Source organism: Phascolarctos cinereus, unplaced genomic scaffold (assembly GCF_003287225.1).
Source record: "Phascolarctos cinereus isolate Bilbo 61053 unplaced genomic scaffold, phaCin_HiC Scaffold_726;HRSCAF=1367, whole genome shotgun sequence".
Classification (NCBI taxonomy): domain Eukaryota; kingdom Metazoa; phylum Chordata; class Mammalia; order Diprotodontia; family Phascolarctidae; genus Phascolarctos; species Phascolarctos cinereus.
In genome coordinates, this window is record NW_027556098.1 from 155,258,277 (window position 1) to 155,279,107 (window position 20,831).

Here is a 20,831-nt window from a genome sequence, read left to right on the forward strand (position 1 = left end):
GTCCAGCTCTTATTCAATGAAGTATACCTTCTACAAAATAGAGGAGCCATGGGTGTGGAACACTTCATGTATCAGAATTTTGTTGGCTAATTTTGCTCCACTCATTTTTTCTCTTTTTTTTTTTTTTACTTTGTAAGGTGTGGCTCTGAGAGTGGAGGAATACTTTGGGAAATATAGTTGATTTTTTTTTTAGGCAATTGGGGTTAAGTGACTTGCCCAGGGTCACATAGCTAGTAAGTGTCAAGTGTTTGGTCTGAGGTTGGATTTGAATTCAGGTCCTCCTGACTTCAGGGCCAGTGCTCTACCCACTGCGCCATCTAGCTGCCCCTATAGCTGATATATTTTTTTAAAAGGTAGCAATAAAAATTTGGTCAAGAAATCCTTTCCATAACATCTCTGGGAAGTAGCTTGCTAATCCTTTCTTAAATACTTCCAATGGTGGGAACTCATTGTCTTATGAGACAGTGTTTCCTTGTTAGATAGCTCTAATTGTTAAAAAGCTCTTATTCATATTTACTCTGTGAAATGCTTGCTACCAGCTTCCCTTAAATCCACCTTAGCGGACCCACCATGACATAGCCTACTTATACTTATGTGTCATTATTGCCCTTTGAGTTATTGGTCATTCTGATTCTGGGATAATGGTGTTCCATGGTTCACAGACATATAGTCTTATCAGGAGAATATTGTTAAAAAGATGGATTTTTATAACAAGAACTCTGATATCATTAAAAGTACTGAAAAGTTTCCTAAATATTTTTCCCAAAATTGCCACATCAATGTCCTTCTCCTAACCAATTCTGTGATTATCTTATTATCTATCTTCAACACCTTTCCAAGATCTACATAAGCTCCAGGAGGACAGGGACTTATCTTACCTAAACTTTTTATCTCTGTGTGTTTAGCACAGTGTTCTGCACCTAGTAGGAACTTAAGTGTTTCTTAAATTGATGAACTAATTCAGGCTACCTATTTAGCTAGATGTCACAGAAATAGGCATTTTCATACAAGTCAACAGCATATATTAAGCACCGACTGCGTGTGGATCACTGTGCTAAGCATTGACATTACTAAAAAAAAAAAAAAGACAAAAAACTATCCTTCCCTCATGAAGCTTACAGTCCAATCAGCAGGACAACAAACAACTTTGTAGGACAAATCAGAGAAAATCAACAGAGGAAAGGCACTAAACTTAAGAGGGAATGAGACAAACTCCCTGTAGAAGGTAACCATTTATATACTACTTAAAGGTTTCCAGAATGCTTTACTCAAAAAATCCTCTAAAGTAGTGAAAGTATTAGAATTCAAGGTTACTAAATACTTGATTAGTATTAGTATTCAGATAAGGAAACAGGTTCAAAGAAATGACTTATCCATGGTCACACAGCTAGTAATTATTAATGTCAAAATCACGGAATTATCTAGTCAGAGCTCAAAGAGACTTTAGTCTGACTCTTCATTTCATAGATAAGGAACCTTAAACATAGATAAGTTATGAGCTTGCCAAGCTTAGACATATTAAATTGACTCAAACCTCAGTCCTCAGCCTCCAAATCCTGCACTCTTACTAATACACAGCACTGATTCTATAAGTAACCTTATTTGTTTGCACTCTGTACAGAACAATTTCCAAAGCACTGGCTTGGCTTTGCAAACTTTATAGGTTCATATAAATGTCAGAGTTTTGATGTTGTTGTTATTAAAGTGTCTGCCTGTTTTACAATCCCCTTGATGTCAGTACCCTAGGGAATCTTGAACAGAGTTATCTCCATAGTTTATCTGAAAAAAAGGTATTGTATGCTTTTAATAAGTTTGAGAGACATCATATTTGAGGAGAACTTTCAGGGCCAGCTTTTGTTCTCTCAAGTCAAATACTTTTAGAGAATCAATTGATGAACTTAGAAGAGGTGGCAGCCATACCTGGACCCTGTGAGGTTCCATAGCTGTCCTTAGTGGTCATAAAGAGAATTCTCCCGATGTTGATGAGAGTATGCAGGAGAAGAAGCCAGAGGAGTATCTACTGTGTAAAGGAGAGATTGTGACTAAAGCATGAGAGTCAGGTCTGGAATGATTTGTGTTGCCAGAGAGAAAAAGAAATTAGTAATTCAGAGAGTGTGAGTCAGTAGTATGTGTTTGAATGTGGCTCCCTGGCTTTTGAGACTGTGTATTAAACTGTCTGGTTGTTATACTCTGAAAAGTCTGGGAAAGCGATAAAAGGGGGTACTTGGGCTAGTGGAGACTGCCATGTTCTGCTGATATTTTCAGCCCTAAGTCTCAGGGTATCAATACTTTAAGGAAGGATTCATCCTCATGGATTAATTCTAGCACTTTAGGACCCATGATGCCCAACACCTAACAGATATAAATATCTGATTGGCATCATTCTGAGCTGTCCAATAATCTCTCCATGGGGGTTGAGAGGTTGAGTCTGGATGAGAGCTTTAATGATAAGTAGGATGTAGTTAAGAGCATGTGAGCATGCGTCCACGCCCTCCACAACAATAAACACAACAGGATCTTAAATTCCCTACACCTCTCAGCCAGTTATGTGAGCATGAGGATGTGGTCTGGTGTGAAAAGGGTCTATGAAAGGCTAAACATTTCCTTCTCATGTTTTCATCAAAGAAACCTTTGATGTATTAAATAATCTGGCTTCTGTTCCCACCACTCAACTGAAACCACTCCCTCTAAGGTCACTAATGATCCTTTTATTGCTAAATGCAATTATTTTTTCCTCAATCTCCATCCTTCTTGAATACTCTGCAGTACTAATGCCATTGATCATCCCCTCTTTCTTGTTGCTGTCCCACTCAAGTTTTCATGACACAAATTTGTCATGACTCTCTGACAGCTGTTTCTCAAGTCTTTTTTACAGGATTATTTCCCATGTCCTACCCTCATGACTTGGGTGTACTCTAGGCTCCTCTCTCTCACTCTCTCTCTCTCTCTGTCTTTCTCTCTCTCTCTCTCTGTCTTTCTCTCTCTCTTCCTATGGATTCAATTCACACTTCTATGCAGATCACTCCCAAATCTATATATCTAGCACTCATCTCTCTCACGAGGATCTAGTCCTGAATCTCCAACTGCCTGCTTAAATATAACCACAAGGTATTTCAAACTCAACATATTCAAAACAGAGCACTTTATTTTTACCTCTAACCTACCTCTCCTCCAAACTTCCCTGCATCTATCAAAGACAACACCATTCTTCTAGTGACCCAGGTTCACAACCCAGCATTTATCCTCAACTCTTCCGTCCTCACACCCTATATCAAGTAGTTACCAAATCTTACATATTCTACCACTCTAACATCCCTTGTTTCTATCCCCTTCTATTTACTTAAACCACAACTACCCTAGTTCAGATCCTCATCATTCCTCACTTGGACTAGTTAAAGTAGTTTATCCCTCCACAATTCCGTATTGCTTACAAATTAATATTTTTAAAATTCAGTTCTGATCCTTAACTCAAGAAGCTTCAGTGGGGCAACTAGGTGGCACAGTGGATAAAGCACTGGCCCTGAAGTCAGGAGGACCTGAGTTCTAATTTGACCTCAAACACTTGACACTCACTAACTGTGTAACACTAGGTAAGTTACTTAACCCCACTGACTAGCCCTCCCCCGCCAAAAAAAAAAGAAGCTTCAGTGGATCTCTATTCTCTTTATGATAAAATATAAATTCTTCTCTTCATCATTTTACAGTAAGTCTCCAGTCTATGTTTCTAGGCTGAATATATATTACTCCCTGCTCGAACTCAGATCAAGTATCTTACAACCTTAATATCTGCGCACAGTAGTTGGTTACTAAATACTTCATTGAGTGATATTATGTGCTATATGAAGATTAAATATAGGAATATTTAATATGAAGTAGATAATAAAACAGACATACAGTATCAGTAACTGATATCTTTTATTCTAGTAAAAGCATTGTTTATTACATGTTCCATTCTTGTGAACTTACAAATTTTAAGATACCTTGAATATCAATCTCTGAGTGCCAGCAAGGTGACACAGTAAATCAAGCACCAGGCCTGGTGACAGACTTGAATTCAAATCCAATCTCAGACACTTATTAGCTGTGTGGCCCTCAGCAAGTCATTTAGTCTCTGCTTGCCTGAATTTCTCCACTAAAATAGAAAAACCATCCAACACTATTGTCAGGATCAATTGAAATAATTGTTCTAAAGTAGTTAACCTGGTGCCTAGCACATAGTCAATATTATATAAATGTTAGCTATTGCTATTTAATATTATTGATAGCCTTTGATATAATTTTTGTGTGTATTTTTTTTAGATTCAGATATGTTCCCATCTTTACTTTCTTCATTGCCTTTGCCACTTCTTCCTCCATTATATCCAATAATGAAGTGACCCAAATGTGATAGTTCCACTTTAATCACTAAAATTTTTGCATATGTTGAGTTTGAGGTGCCAACTGAAACGTCCAGACATAGATGTTTTAAAGACTTTTGGCAGCTTAGGTATGGAACTTAGAAGAGCTATCATGACTGCATATATATTTTTATATGTCATCTGTATAAAGGTCGTTGAAGCCTTGGGAATGAATGAAAATACTATACTGTAGGAGAGAATATATAAAGGAGAAGCAAGACAAGGCTAGGTCCTTGGAGAACATCCATATTAAATGACTAGAAGAGAATAAGGAGACAGAAGAAATACAAAAGAAGTAGCTGCAAACACAGGAAGAAAGCAAAGAGAGTGAAATTTGTGAAACTGAGAAAGGAGAAAGCAGCCAATAAGATAGGGTAGTCAATGGTGTTTGAAACTTCAGTGTGGTCAATGAAAATGAGGACTGAAAAAAGAAGGCCGTTAGGCTTGGTGACTAGGAGGTCATGGGTAACTTTAGAAAGAGCAACAGAGAGTAGTAGAGGAGTAAGAAAGGAAGTCCAATTGAAAGCAGTTAAAGACAGTGAATAGTGAAGAATTGAGTGTAAACAACTTTTTCAAGAAATTTAGGAGAAAAAGACAGAAGAAAGATGGTAGCCAAATATCTAGAAGGGCCAAAGAAAAAGATTGGGGTGGATTGGAAAGACCTGAACATGTTTGTAGCCACATAGGAAGAAGTCAAATATAAGGCAATGGTTGCAGACGCATGAGAAAGAACAGATGATGGCTACAGCAGGGAATGGGGTCAAGGTCACAGGTAAAAGGATTAGCCTTAATGAAGAATAGAAATATATCTTCTACTATGACCAAAAGGATAGAACAGAGAAAGAGTAAAAATGCTGAGAGTTGAAGACTGGAGGAAGGAGGGCAGAATTCCAGCTTTAGATACCTTCCAAATGCCATTGCTACTGCCACAGCCTTTGATTCTTCAAAACACACCTTTGGGCCTAGAAAAGTATATGCAGATCACAGGGCTTTGCAAAAAACTGCCAGAAAATGATCTGAAGTGATTATGTGACTATTCTTATTATTTCCTGTCAAAAAGTTAAATGCTCTACACCTGCTATAGTCTGTGGAGATATAAATGAACAGTTACAGAATTGCAGAATCTCAGTTGCAGGGGTCCAAAGAGGCCATCTAGTCCAATCTAAATCTAAACAAGAATCCTCCCTACAACATGCATAACAAGTAGTCATCCAGGCCTTGCCTGAAAACTTTTATTTAGCGGAAACTCATTGCTTTCCAAGGTAGTCCATTCAAGCTTTGAGTAACTGTTAGGATTTTTTTTTCCTTATTTAGCACTCCTTTTGGGCTACCTCCCCAACCCGTGAGTTTGCAGGACAGGTCCCGAAAGGGGTGCCTATGCTGATAGGTTCAAAAGGTGGGTCAGTGGTTCCACACTTCTAAAACAATAACCCTTGAGCTCCTATCAGTATGTGTAACTTTAATAGACAGCAACTCAAACTAACTCAAAATACAGGCATTTACTAAGATGACATAAGAGGAAGAGTAGCTAAAAAACGATCCCCTATAATTCCATAAATACAAACAACGTCAGCTGGGAGACTAGGCACAGACTAGGAGTACTCTAGCAGTGAGATACACATGAGGGGAACACACGAAGCCAAATCAGCTCTCACCTCTGACACTGCAGGGTGTCTATATCTTTCCCTTTGCTGGAGTCTTCATGCTGCTTCTCCCCAGGCTAGCATTTCTGCTGAACAGGTGGCTCAGCTGGCGTCTATGGGCCTACTCCTCTCCACAACTTGTCTCTTAACTGCCAAAGTTAGTTTTCTTTGGAATCCAAAGTCTGTCTTTTCTCCTCCCAGGAGCCACACTCCTTGAAAGTGTTTTCTGCCTTGAATGCTGCTCCTTTCTGTGAATTGTGGCTCCTTGGAGATTATGTTTCTTTGCTCCCTGACAGATACATCTCAACTGTGCCTAGAATTCTGAATTGTGTCTGAGGCTTGATGGGCTCAGTCTTTTAAAGGCCTCCATTGGTAAGTCAGTCTTCAACCAGTCCATACTAAAATCCTCTTCCAATTCAATCAGAGTAACTTTTCCATATTTTGTAAAAGAATAATAGGATATAGAAACATTCATTAACATACTAATACCTTGTTATCACAGTTATCTGTTCCTTACTTTCCAGAACTAGATCAACTAGACCAAGGAAAGGGGAAAGAAATCCCCCACCAACACCTATATTTAAAGGGAAAGAAATTCCCACCAACAACAACTACATTTATATCAAACCTACATTTTTACCTCTGACATTCCATATTATTGCTTCTAGTTCTGCTCTCTCAGCCTGGGCAGAACAAATCTAATCTCTCTTCCATATGCCAGCCCTTCAGATCTTCAGAAGACAGCTAACATGTCATACCTAAGCCTTTTTTTTAAAGCCTAAATATCCTCAGGTATTTCAACTATAACTTTATTTCAAGACTCTTCCCCCACCTGGTTGCCTCCCTCTGGATGTTCTCTCACTTATCAATGTCCTTCCTAAGATATGGCAGTTCATGACTGAACACAGTATCCCAGGTATTGTCTCACCTAAGTAGAATACCATAAGACTAATATCTCCATAGTCTTGGATATTGTGTTTCTCCCAGGGTAGGTTAAGATACTATTAGCTTTTTTTTTTGGTTGCCTTATCACACTCTTAATGCATATTGAAACGGTCATTCATTAAAACCCTCAGATCTTTTTCAAACAAGCTATCTGGCCACATCTCCTTCACTTGTAAATTTTTTTACTTTTTTTTTTTTACAAAGCTTTGTATTTATGTTTATTAAATTTTACCTTATTAGATTCATCCCAACATCACGCCTGTAAAAGTCTTTTAGGATCCTGACCAACTTAATAGCTATTCTTCCCAATTTTATATCATCTGCTACTTGATAAATAGTTCATCTACGCCACTATCTAAGTCATCAATAAAAATGTTAAACCGCATAAGGTGAAGCATAAATCCTTGAGATGTTCCACTAGTGACCCCTCCCAAGCTGATTTCAAATCATTAATGACTCTTCTTTGGGTCCGCTCATTCAACCAATTCCTAATTCAATTCTCTGTACATCTCTCCATCTTCTCCACATGAATAGTATGTGAAATTTTATCAAATGCTTTATTAAAATCTTAATAAACTATACATTCCCTTGATCTACAACCTGTCAAAAAAACAGACATGAGGTTTGTCTGACATGTCCTGTTAACATGTCCTGTTCTCCTTGAAGCCATGCTCACCTGTTGTGATCACTACTTTCCTTTCTAGATGTTTAGAAAACAAGCTATCATAGGTTAACCATCTCCACAATATATGTTCAAGATTTTTCTGGTAATAGAAGTAATGTTTAGTGACTACTGTGCTATAGACTCCATACTCTTCCCTCTTTTCCAAACCTGTGATATCTCTCCCATTCTTTCATGATATAATTCAACAAATATAGTGCTTACTATGCGAAAAGCATTGTGCTGAGCCTTGGAGGAGAAACCAAAACCAAAAGGAAAACTGGTCCTGACCTCAAGTACATATTTCAAAGATCTATGACAGTATCTCAGCAACTATGTCTGCTTCAGTTTCCTCAACTATAAAATGGAGATAATAATACCATCTACCTTTCATGATTGTTGTGAGAATAACATAAGATAATATTCATAAAGTTCTTAGAGTTGTGCCTGGGATAGAGCAGTTATTTAATAAATACTTGTTCTCTTCCCCCTTCCCTTTCCTTTTTTCAGTATTTGGGTATGTTTTTCCTCTGGACTTAGTAACTTGAATGAATCAAAGTCAATTAGTCAATTAGGTAATCTCTTACTATGTCCTTATTTATCTTGGCCAGGGTATATGAGGTATTCAGGGAGGACTAGAACCTCTTACACGAGGGCTTGTCAAGCTCTTTTCAGGGCTGCTCATCCACCTTTAATGTCCACCTGATTCACCCAACTCTCACCTGTGGTTTCGAGAAGCTGTAGCATGTACAATGGCTACACCCAGTAACACTGTCTTGGCAGACTAAACCAGGTTGAAGATAACCAACAGGCTTCAAGCCTGTAGATGAGTTAGGGGGATGTCTACCCCAAGCATGTGAAGACTTCCCCCAGAAGAATGGGCAACTGAGAGCAATTTGTTCCTGTGGCCCTAAAGGCGGAGGAAGCAGGTGCTATGGAGTGCACTGTAGATATCAAGGTCATCCACTGTATCACAGGCCATCACCACTCATCTCGACTTTTATGCTGCTACTGGACTTCAATAACTGGAAGAAAGAGTAATGATGACTTTATGCAGCTCTGCTTCACTTAAATCCAATTCACTTGCAAGTCAAGACATCACCCTTGATATCATCAATCCCCTTTGAAAATGAAGGATGAACAACAACATTTATCATGAGCAGCAACTTCCTAGTAATCATTGTTGTTTTGTCTTCTGCAGTCCAAAGAGGATTATCATTGATAGTAAAAACAGAAGCAAAAATAGGAGTTGAGGGACTCTTCATTCTCTCCATTATTATTCCCTCATCAGTACTGAGCAACAGTCCTCTCCCTTCTCTAATCATCATCTTCCCTCAATATAGCTTCAAAATAAGAACATTTCTCTTGCATTAACAGTTCTGTCTTCAACCTCGGCTCATTCTGAATTTTGACACTCCGGAGACCACTCTTATAAGACTATAACTTTCTCTTGTATTTATTCTCTTTGACCCATTTTCAATTCCATCTTCTATCCATATCTGTTTAAAATTTGTATAATTTGAAAATTTGTGTAAAATTTGAAATCTTTAGATTTAAAACTTGATGGGTCCCCAGTGCAGTCAAATCAGTCTCTTTAACAACTCCCCCTTCCTCTTCCTCAGAATTGTTTCTTTTTCTGTCTTTAGAATTTCATTCATGGGAGCTTCTGTTTTTTTCCTGGGTTCATGTCTTTCACAGAATTTTAGCCCATTTGGATCCCACTTCATCTAAATCCATTGAAATATACTCCAAAATCTATGGTGAATGTACAGCTATGCCTGGTTTCTCTCTCCTCTATCAGAATTTCTAACTGGTCACTTCTCATAAAGATTCCCATCTTTCTACTTCATCAACTGGTTCTCAATTTTAGGTGAAAATCATATCAAAGATAGAAATTGCCCTCTATGAACTTGGAGCACTATACAAAACTAAAGAGCAAGTTCCTAATATTAGCTACATATTTGTGAGTGATTTTGTAGTCAGCATTTACTATAATCTGAAGACTTTTGCTTACCTTGATTCACTAAAGGATAAATGGCATTATCACATTATATTCTTGCAAAGAAATCATGAAAGTTAGACAGGCATATGGATTTTTTAGTGAGTGTCAAACCCATTATAAAAATGCTGATGCATGGAGATTCTATACTAAGGTCTTTGATGTACTCACAGTAGCACCTTTAAGAGATGAGTAAATTTTATGAGACCACAATGGTCTTTTTCCAGACATTGAAACACTGAATAAAATCCAAATCACTGAATTAACTCAGTAAATTCCTTACGAAGGAGGATTTTGTAGTCTAGTGCGGTCAGATTCTGAAGATGTAGATACTTGGGCAATCAGTCCATGAGGTCCAACCACAAACAAATCAATGCAGCTAAAATGAGAAGGGGAATAGTTGCCTGCAGAGAAAAAAATCTTAACAGAAAGTTTATTTGATAAAGGTCTGATCAAGTTGGTTTTTATAGCAAAAGTCACAAATGAATTAGTTCACAGCAACAACTTAAAATTCATCTGCAGAACACGTCAGTCAGTATATGAAGAATAAAATATGTGTTTGGCAAAAAAGCTGATAACAGTAGGACTGGCCCTCAACCACTGTTACCATTGTAGAAATATTGCCACAATCATCATGGTCTTCAAAGATATTAACACAAGGAAACAAAAAGTACTCTAGGTAGTTCCAGATTCACAATATAAAATACTTCCCAAAAATACCATATTGACTTTGAGACCTTCAACCAACCCCCTGACCCTTTTCTCTTTCTTCTTCTACCTTCAACTTCCTCATATTTACCTCATATTTAGTCCCCTCCAACAAGCTTTTTAATGATTTTTTTTGCTGTAATTCTGCTTTTTGCCACCTCTGTAATTTTTTTTTATTTCAAATTATCTAATTTATTATGAATTACAGTGATCATGGCAATGTTTCTCTACTGATTTTTTCCCCATCCTATCCCACCACTTCTTCCCTCTATCTTCTATAGCCTATTTCTTTTTCCTCTTAAGATTATTAGAAAATAATAAAGCTGCTCTCAAGCCCCCTACCTTATTACCTCTATGACTCCTGAAGACACTAGAATTCTGAATGGGCATTTGTTTCTCCTCCACTATTAAAATACAAGCATTTCATTATCATATAGTCTCTTCCAATTGCTCCAGTTTATTTACTTTTCTAGGTTCCTCTTTCATTCCTGTTTGCATTTCAAAGTATCTACTGAATTCCAGTTCCCAAACTTCCCTGGCTTGCCTCTAGTCCTGGAGCTGGAAGGCTACACCAGGGGCCCTCAGGCTTCTTTCTGCCTGTCTCTTTGTGTGGACCTGGGCTGGAAAAATATACTTACTGTACTTTCTTCTTGGATTTCTTGATCATGTTTCAGTTAGTGGTTAGTGGTGGTGGTTCTTTTAAAATCATTGCTGAAGCAGTTGTTAGACAGCTGGGCTATCCTACTACCATTCATTCTACCTACCTCTAAGGCGGGAGTGGGGAATCATGAGGCCTCAAGGCCATATGTGGCCATATGTGGCCCTCTAGTTCCCCAAGTGCAGTTCTTTGACAAGTTTGTTCTGTGAAGTTTGGATTCAAAGGGCCATACTTGAGGACCTAGAGGGGCACATGTGGCCTCAAGGCCACAATTTCTCCACCCTTGCCTTAGAGGAAGGAATCTGAACTTTTTTTCATTATGGAAACTTTTGATGATCTGGTGAATCCTATGGATGCCTGTTTAGAATAATTGTTTTAATGAATAATTGAAGGAAATAATAGCTTTCATTTAGAAGTTAGTGAAAATGAAGATGTAATTTTTTCCCATCCAAGTTCACAGATCACCTGAAATCTATCCTCAGACTTCTTGGGGGCTTCTGGACCCCAGGTTAAGAACTCTTTCCCTAGAGGACTGAGGTTAATTCAGTTTACAAACCCTTCACAAGGAGGATTAAATAAAGTCATTGTTTCTCTTGTTACAGAACTTGCATTTTACCTTGAAAGTGTGGTTTATTTTTGGTTGCAACACGAAAGATGAAAAGAATCAGACATTTTTGTACATCTGAAATATAAAGTCCTTTGAAGCCAAGCCAAGTTAGAGCTTTCTGTAACATTATTCCTTGTCATGTTTTTAGGAAATGAATGGAGAAACAGTATAAAAGATATCATCAAAGACGTGTAATGGTTGAAGGAAAAAAAAAAAGATTGATCAGTCTTGTGGCAAAAGCAAGGAATAAGGACAGCCCTCACGTTTTCTCACCACGTGAAAAGAATATGAGGAAGGTCAGATAGGAGGATGTGACCCAGAGTCCCATGGATCGCACAAGTGCAGATGGATTACCATTTGCGTTGCCCGAAGGCTCGACATCATTGAAATCACAAGTTCATTGCACCATTAAAGATGTGTTTTAGGCTTTATGCAGGGGTATGCTGGAGCCAGCTCAAACTGGCTCACCAGAATATATTGTTAAAGTTTGATTGTGAGCATTTACATTTCAGAAATCAGCAATCACCTGATTTATAAATCAAGAAATAAAGCCAAGGGTTTGATTTATTGTTTTATTGGTTGTTTAGACTTAAGTGAGTGATGGGAAAAAAATTTAATGAAGTAGATTAAATTTAAAAGTATGTCATATATACATTTTTTGGAGAGCCAGTTGTTAATTTATCAACACAGCACTGGCTTTGGGGAAGCAGTCAAAATGCTCCACAGATTAAAGTGATCTATCTAAGATCCCTTAGTTCATTATATTTAAAGTATAATGAAGTATAACTATTTATAAAGGTCAAGAGTTCTTAGTCCACACAGGGATGAGGTTGCCTTTAACTGTTTTGTGTACCGTTTGGTATCCCTTAACTTCAGTTCATTTCTGTCTTTTTGAGAATCTGGCAAAGCCAGTTCTTTTTAATGAAGCACTTCAGCGTCTGTTCAGGCAGTTTTGAAAATCAAATTTTCCCCTCTGAGGAAATAACCTTCCTGTCACCCTGAAATGCATTTTTAAAAAATTTCTGTGTCAAAAGCTCTCCTTGGCATATTGTTCTTAGTTGGGGGAAGGAGAGGAAAGGTGTGTATGTGTGTGGACACCTTGGGTTTGGTTTTGTATTTGGGAAAAGGAAGAGGGCAACTTCCTTTCAATTAGAACTGGTGATTCCATTTTTCCTTCCCCCTCCAAACCTACCCTTTTCCAAATGGAATCACCAGAATGTCCAGGTTAGAAGGGGCCTCCGAGGCCACCTCATCCGACCTATATATGAACAAGAGTTCTCTCTATTATACACCTAACAAAAGGTTAGCCACTTTGCTTGAAGATCTCCAATATGCTGATAAATATTTAACTACCCACCTTCTGAAAAAGCAGGATATGGTTTTAAGTTTAATCTAAATTATTAACACTTTCTCCATCACTTTCTTGTCTAGATAATAAATAAAACAATAAATCAAATAAATCGATAAAAAAGATTTATTTAGTTGTTGTTCAGTTACGTCCAACTTTTTGCAATCTCTTGTGGAGTTTTCTTGGCAAAGATACCACAGTGGTTTGTCATTTCCTTCTCCAGCTCATTTTACAGATGAGGAAACTAAGGCGAACAGGGTTAAGCTATTTACCCAGGGTCACATAGGTAGTATCTATTGCTGGATTTGAATCCAGGTCTTCCTGACTGCAGTCCCACTGCTCTATCCACTGTGCCATCTAGGTGTCTTGATTTGTAGCTTTTGCTAATTTCTGAGGTATCAGTGTTCACAATTGGCCTGTAAGCCAGTATGAGCTAAGTCCAGCACACCCCTCATGGGAACCCACTGCATATCAAGGCAGCTTATTCCATTGTATATACTTCTAATTGAGAATATTTTTTTTCTTTAAATCAAGCCTAAGTCTACAATTCCTTCCTATCCCTCACAGATCCATTCTCTGAAGCCAGATAGAATAAGCCTAATTAGTCTTCTACATGTTGGCCCTTTAAATGTTTGAAGACAATGACAATGTCTGCTTTAAATCTTCTCTTCTTTAGGTTGAACATCTCCATTTCCTTTAACCAATGCTTGCATGGCATGAATTCAAAGCCCTTCACCATCCTGGCTGCCCTCTAGATTTCACTGTTTTTGGTAAAATGGGATACCCAGCACCAAACCCATCGCTCCAGATATGTGTAGTTTTTAATTATATCTCTATATAAGAAATAGAGCGGATGGATGAAAAAGCATGTATTAAACACTTACTATATGCAAACCACTGTGCTTTGGGTGCTAGGGATGATACAAAGAGAAAAGTAAGACAGTCTTGCCCTCTAAGAGCTCAGGGAGAGAGCCCCAATAAAGTGACTCAGACACTTTATAGCATGAGTTTGAACTAATAATTGTGGGTTAGGGGCTTTTCATCCCTGGTGTAACTCCCAGGTGAATTCAGAGAGGGAAAAGTATTTTTGTTTGGTGGGACTGTCTAGCTATATATTTCACTAGTTGTGGAAAACTGAAAATTGATTATCGTTTAATATATCACATAAATAACTCTTGTTTGTTTTAAATGCTTCCTTACAATAAATATGTATATACATATATGTATATATCACATATATATTGATAACCACAAACTATATTGAATTATTTCATCTCTACTGCTCTTAAATTATGCCAATGAAACCATTTATAGCTAGCCCTCTCCTGAAATACTTCTTGTTCTATATCAATGTTTCTATTGTTTCTTCAATGTGACTTTTTTATGGGGCTTTGCCTGTTCATCACTGGCTGAGGAGATACTAATTAGCCTCCATCCATTGTTCACCTATGGACTTGCCTGGTTTCTTGTCAACGCAAAGGAAACAGTGTGGTACAGTAGAAAAAACACTGAACTTGGAGTCACAGGATATGAGATTAAATCCCAGTTTTACCACTAATTTACTCTGTGACCTCGGGCAAGTTATTTAACCTCTCTTGACCTCAGTTTCCTCTCACGTAAAATGAAAAGGTGGGATTGAATGATCTTTCTAAAGCAGCTGATATGACTGTGTCACTTCCCTACTCGATAAACTCTAGTGGCTCCTGATTTCTTACAGAATCAAATATAAAATCCTCCGGTTTTTAAAGCCCTTCACAACTTGCCACCTTCCTACCTTTTCCAGTCTTGTTATTCTTTACTTCTCTCTGCATATTCAGGGCACTAGGTGGAGGCAAGCCTGGAGTCAGGGAGAGCTGAGTTCAAATCCAGTCTGACACTTACTAGCTTTATGATCTTGGGCAAGTCACCTAACAGTGGTTACCTCAGTTTCCTTATCTGTAAAATGAGCTGGAGAAGGAAATGGCAAACCACTCCAGTATCTTTGCCCAGAAAACCACAGAGGGTCAGACACAACTGAAATGACTGAACAACCACAAAAATATATTCTGTGATTTAGCAACACTGGCCTCCCAACTCTTCATTTTCACTGGCCCCTATAAACAAAATGATTTCCCTCCTTGTTTCCACCTCCCAGCTTCTCTGGGTGCCTTCAAGACAGCTCAAATCCTAACTAATCCTTTCCCAGTCCTCCTTAATCTTAATTCCTGTTCACTTGAGATTATCTCCAATTTTCTCTATATGTACTTGTACCTACAAAGTCTGCATGCTGTCTCCCCTATTACACTGTGAGTTCCTCAAAGCCAGAAACTGCTTTTGCTTTTTTTTTTTTGTATCTTTCCCCAGTGCTTAGCACAAAGCACGGAAGATAAAAAAATGCTTTTTGACTAGTCTCTAATGGTGCTTCCAGCTTTAAATCTAGGATCTTATACAATTGATAACTTTTTTTAGCACAAAGAAAAGGGAACTTTTATTCGTATATATATAATTATATGAATCAGATTAAGAGATGGAGAGAATCTTGGAGGTCATCTAATACTACATCCCTCATTTTACAAACAAGGAAATTCATTTGCAGGAGGACCCCACAGAGGTTAACTTAGCTTGTGTAAGGTCACATAGGTAGTAAGTGAAAGAAAAGGTTTCAAGCTCAATAGAGTGGTAACTAGGAAGGTGCCACAGAAGCTCTGTCTCAGAGTAGAAAATTTAGAGGCCACCTAAAGTACTTTCCCTGAAGAGCACTTCCTTTCTACCCAGCTCAGACAAAGGAACATTTTCTCCCTCTTCAGCAATATAGAACCCTTTTGACATCCCAGAGTATGCTTCCTTACCCCAGTGGCTATATAGCTGTCACTGAGCATGCCAGTCCATATTCACCAATGTAGAAACCTCGTGTTGTATGGAATAGTATTTCTCTTCCTAGACTACAACCCAGATGAACCTCCCCTCTCTTAACAAACATCCTTCTGGTAAAATAGAAGTGATGGTGGTATACCTGGTAGGACAGGGAGAGTAAGTGAGGGGAGAAAAAGGAAAATGTTCTCTTCTATTTTCCATCTCATCCTGTTTCCCTTAGGCTCTGGAATCCAAGTCTTGGGACTCAAAATCCAGCACTCTTTCTACTTTTTACTGTACCTTGAAAACCTGAAACTGATAATAGGATTTCAACTCATGAAAAGTGGTTATGTACTATACAGAACAATCAATGCCATGAAGTGGAGAAGGTAGAATTGATCATCTTAATATGCCTGAAAACAAGAGAATTTGTTACTCCCTCCATGTAGATTATATGTGAACTCCTTTGTGTTGTGTCAACAGGGCTTACTATTATCTTTCCATCTTTACAAGATACTTGGTTTTTAATAAAACAGCAGTAGTGAGTAAAATAAATGCCTTGACTTCTTACTGATGTAAGATGCACTGATGTACTGAATTTGTTCAGCTTAATGGTTTCCACAAGAAAAATGTGTTTTTTCCTTTTTCTAAAATTATATATATATGCATGTATATATACATATAATTTTCAATCAGCAAAATCTGTCTTCTCTCCCTCTTATTCCAATTCCCCCCCCAAATGAGAATGAAAGAAAAGTAAAACCCCTCTAACATCTTTGTATAGTGAAGCAAATCAAATTTCTGCATTGGCCATATAAAAAAATGGATGCCTCATTCTGAACTCTGAGTCCTTCACCTCTCTATCAGGTGGTAAATAGCATGTTTCATTAACAGTTCTCTGGAATTGTGTTTGGTGACTGAACTGATCAGAGCTTTAAAGTTGCTCATCTTTAAGATGTTGTTGTCATTGTTCTCTTAGTTCTGCTTACTTCACTGTGCTTCAGTCCATTTGTCTTCCTAGGTCTCTCTGAAACCATCACCATCATTTCTTATAGCACAACAATATTCCACCACATCCATACGCCACAGCTTGCTCAATCATTCCCCAATTAATGAGTACTCTCTCAGATTTCCATTCTTAGTTACCTAAAAAAGGGCTAGAAATATTTTTTTTTGCTACCCCCCTGGTCTGAAATCTTCAAATTCCTGACCTGAGTTTGGTTCTGAGCAACAACAGAATGCCATTGGACTCAATCACTAGCAGCCAGCTGGGAAACTGCTGGTTCAAAGCAACAGTCTGGAATTCCTGCCCTAGTGATTCTTCTGCAGGCTTCAGACTGGACTAGAAGCTGGAACTGATACCCTGCTCTGCTGCTGGAGTCTGAATCACACTGCTGCCTCTGAACCTGCTTCTCTTTCAATACACATCTCAGGGTGGGGGAGAGGGAAGGAGAGAGAGGCAGGGAGGGAGTGGGAACAGGGCACAGGTCTTCTCTCAATCTCCCCCCTCTGCTTTTGTGACCTGAAACTGGTAGTATGTGACAAAGCTGCTGGACCTGTTCTCATCAAGGTTCTTATCAAGGTCTGAATGTGACCTGTATGGTTCTGGGACCTCTACTTGCCCTGTGACACAATCTCTCCCTGAGTGTTGGAGTGCTTCATGCATTGGGTTCTTGCTGAGACCCATCCCCGTTGTCCACAGACCTCTCTATCTCTCCGTGCTAACCTAGTGCAGAAAATATGACTTACTGTGACTTTTCCTTCTATTTCCCTATCAGGATTCAGGCTGGTGCATTCTCCAAAACTGTTTGGAGGAGTGCGGGTAGGGAGGGTTCACTGTACAACTGTACAACTGCCTGACATTCTGCCTTCTTGGTTTTTCTTTCCCAAACATGACACTTTTCAAAAGAAAATCCCACTATTTTATTTAAGTAGATTAAGCCGAGTGGATAAGGAGTTTAGGTTTAGAAAATAGTTATTATGTAGACTGAATCATTCCCTTCAGTAACAATAAAAACTAGCATCCACATAGAACTTTAAGGGTTACAAAGTTCTGGTTATTCTCACAACAATCCTGGGAGGTAGGTGCTATTATTATCTTTATTTTGCAGATGAGGAAACTGAGACAGACATAGGTCAAGTAACTTGCCAAAGTCATACAGCTATTAAGTATATGAAGCTAAAATTAAATGTAGGTCGTTGACTCAAGGACCAATGCTCTATCCATTGTGCCACTAGTTTCCTTTTATCTGAATGTCTAGAAGAAGTGGAAGATTCGGGCTTCTGAAAGACATCTTACACTGGGCTATTCTGACCGCTTGAGAGAGACTGTGTAGGTACAGTGAAAATAGAACTGACTTGGAATTAGGAAAAGGGGGTTCAAATCCCACCTCTGATTCTACTGTGATTGTGGGCAAGTTACTTAATCCTGCTGACCTCAGTTTCCTCATCTGTAACCATCTGAAACCGTCTAGATGATTTCTTAAGTCTCTCTTCACTTTAATTTATGATTCTATGATCTCGTACTTGTGAATTGTGTTCCTGAAATAGTGTTGACTGCCTTGTGAGGTGCATTCAGGTGTTTACTGGCAACCCTGTGAAGTTCTCCGCTTCCCTGTGGCTTACCCAAGTCTGTATTCTCCTCTAATATTACAAAAAAAAAAAAGGATGCCTGTGTTATGAAAGCAAATTAGAACTTGAGGCAATTAAGTTGGAGAGTTTTTCCCCCCCAATTCAATCTAAAACTCATAAAAAGGAGTTGGTCCTGAATCATCATTAGCAGGATTGCTGTTCTAACAGTTTCTGGTGCACTTTGAATCAAAGGCTGCCTGCAAAAATGCTTGTTCTTTGTGTGATTGTTTTAAAGTGTTGACATTTCTAAAATATCTTCAACTCTTTAGGTGGAAAGATGCTGTTGTGTGTAAATTAAGAAAAAAAAGCACATAGGAAATTTGTCAAGTGGAGGGGGAAAGAACTGAAGGAAGAGGAGGTGAGGGTATTGATATCAGATAGTTCCCATTCACTCAGAGAGGGGGAAGGCAAGCTCATCTGTTGTCAAGGCAGGAGATTGATAATGAAAAGAGAAAAGAAAACTGTGGGAATAGTGGCTGTGGGGGATAAAATAAGAAATTGATAAAGGTAAAGCTAAAGTGATCTTCTTGTTTCTCACACAAGACACTGCATCTTCTGTCTCGTCACCTGTGCACTGCTGTCCCAATGTATGGAAGGCATTTCTTCCTCACCTCCATGTCTTTGAATCCCTTCTTTCCTTCATAACTCTGTTCACATGCCTCCTTCTACATAAAGATAATCTTGACCCCATTACCTCAGCTTGGAGTACTCTCCACAGTCCAAATATCTATCTTGCATTTTTTATTCTGCATAGTTACTTATACACGTTGTCTCTGCAAATAGAATATAAACTCTTTGAAGACAGAGACTATTCCATTTTTGTCTTTGTATACTCATCACCTAGCAGAGTGTCCTTAATAAAGGTTTGTTGGCTGACTGATTAAATAGAAGGATTATCAGCAACGAGCTAGGACTAACAGCTATAGATCATGAAAGTATAGTATATAAAATTACCTTAATTTCATGACTTTCTACAATGATAATCTTTATCTTTGGAACTTTCATCCCTCTGAACCTACAAAGATTAAGTTTCTGCTGTTTTCCAATCAATCAACAATTTGTTTTATCATTTACTGTGTGCCAGAAATTGTCCTTTCAAATACTTAAAGATAGTGATAATGTCCCTAGGAAGTCTCCCTTTTCCCAGCAAAATATTCCCAGTTTCTTCAAAGATTCTTTCCATGATATGATTGTTTAAGTTTATTTACCATTCTGTTTCCCTATGAATGTGCTATAGCTTGTTAATGTTATTTTTAGAATATAGTACCCAGAAATGAGAACAGGACTTCCTCTAGATATGGTCTGGCCAATAACACTATTTTATCTCTCTAATCTAGACACTACACTTGCATTAATGTCACCTAACATTGAATTGTTTTAGTTCAGACATCTTGTTTTAGTATTTAAGAAGGCAAGTTACATCTAGAAAATATAACCTAGGAATCTCAGGTTCTATAGTAAGCAGGGCTAAGAGAGTACTCTCCCAAAAAAATTCCTAATTGGAGAAATAGGAAGAAAGTAGACAATTGCAGGTGATCATCATGGTGATTTGGGAATCCAAGCCTAGTCAGATGGAAGGCCTGAAGGCTAGCCTGTACCATCTGAGATGATACAAAATATAAAATGAGAAATGTCAAACTGACAAAATCATAGAAATGGACAAATGCTTATTTCTGTAAACTATAAAATAGCATATATTCCTTTTCCCAAAAACTGTCTTACTCTTTTATAATAAAGTAGGTTTGTCTATCGCTTATGTAGTCTATGTACCACATTTATGAAAAGGAGAAAATATTGGCTGTGGCCTAGTTACGGTACACAGGAAGAAAAAGAATTCTTCCTGGAGACTCTCAAATAAGTGGATGTGAGAAAGAAAAACGGGCAAGAAGGTATAAATCAGAGGTGAATAGTGACCCCCAAAACCCACTTTGTTTCATAAGAAGGCATCTACTCTTGTGTTGAGGGAGACAAGGAGATGTCTGGAGCCTGGGACATCTCTGGAGTACGTTGACTTGGATGACCAGGAGCTAGCACGAGGTCATTGAGCCACTAGGAGACGAGCAACAATAAGGGAGAGGAAGTGACCGAAAGAGTGACAAATTCAATTAATTGAATAGCATGCTGCCATGGATATTATGCCTGTTTGGAATCAAAGGATCCCAAGTTCCTAAATCCTGAGTTCTGCCTTTTACTGTCTCTGTGACTTCAGGTAAATCAAAAATTAAATTAAAATTATTATCTAATAATTTTTTAACTTCTCTTTCTGAACATCGAAATGAGATAGCTATCAACCAGAAATCCTTTTCTCAGAGGTGGTTAGAATATGTAGGTCCAGGTGAAGGGTGGCAAGATGGTAGTTCTTTTCAGAGAGCTGCCTGAAAGGAATAGTCCCACAGATGGGG

General features: G+C 38.2%; 1 protein-coding gene and 1 pseudogene across 1 annotated transcript in view; one reads left to right on the forward strand and one right to left on the reverse strand.

Moving 5' to 3' along the window:
* The window catches only part of TMEM163 (transmembrane protein 163), a 399,751-nt gene that overhangs the window by 367,740 nt on the left and 11,180 nt on the right, over positions 1-20,831 (reverse strand). The gene's annotated exons all lie outside the window — the stretch shown is intronic.
* Positions 6,156-10,477, forward strand: LOC110223785 (serine/threonine-protein phosphatase 6 catalytic subunit pseudogene; annotated as a pseudogene).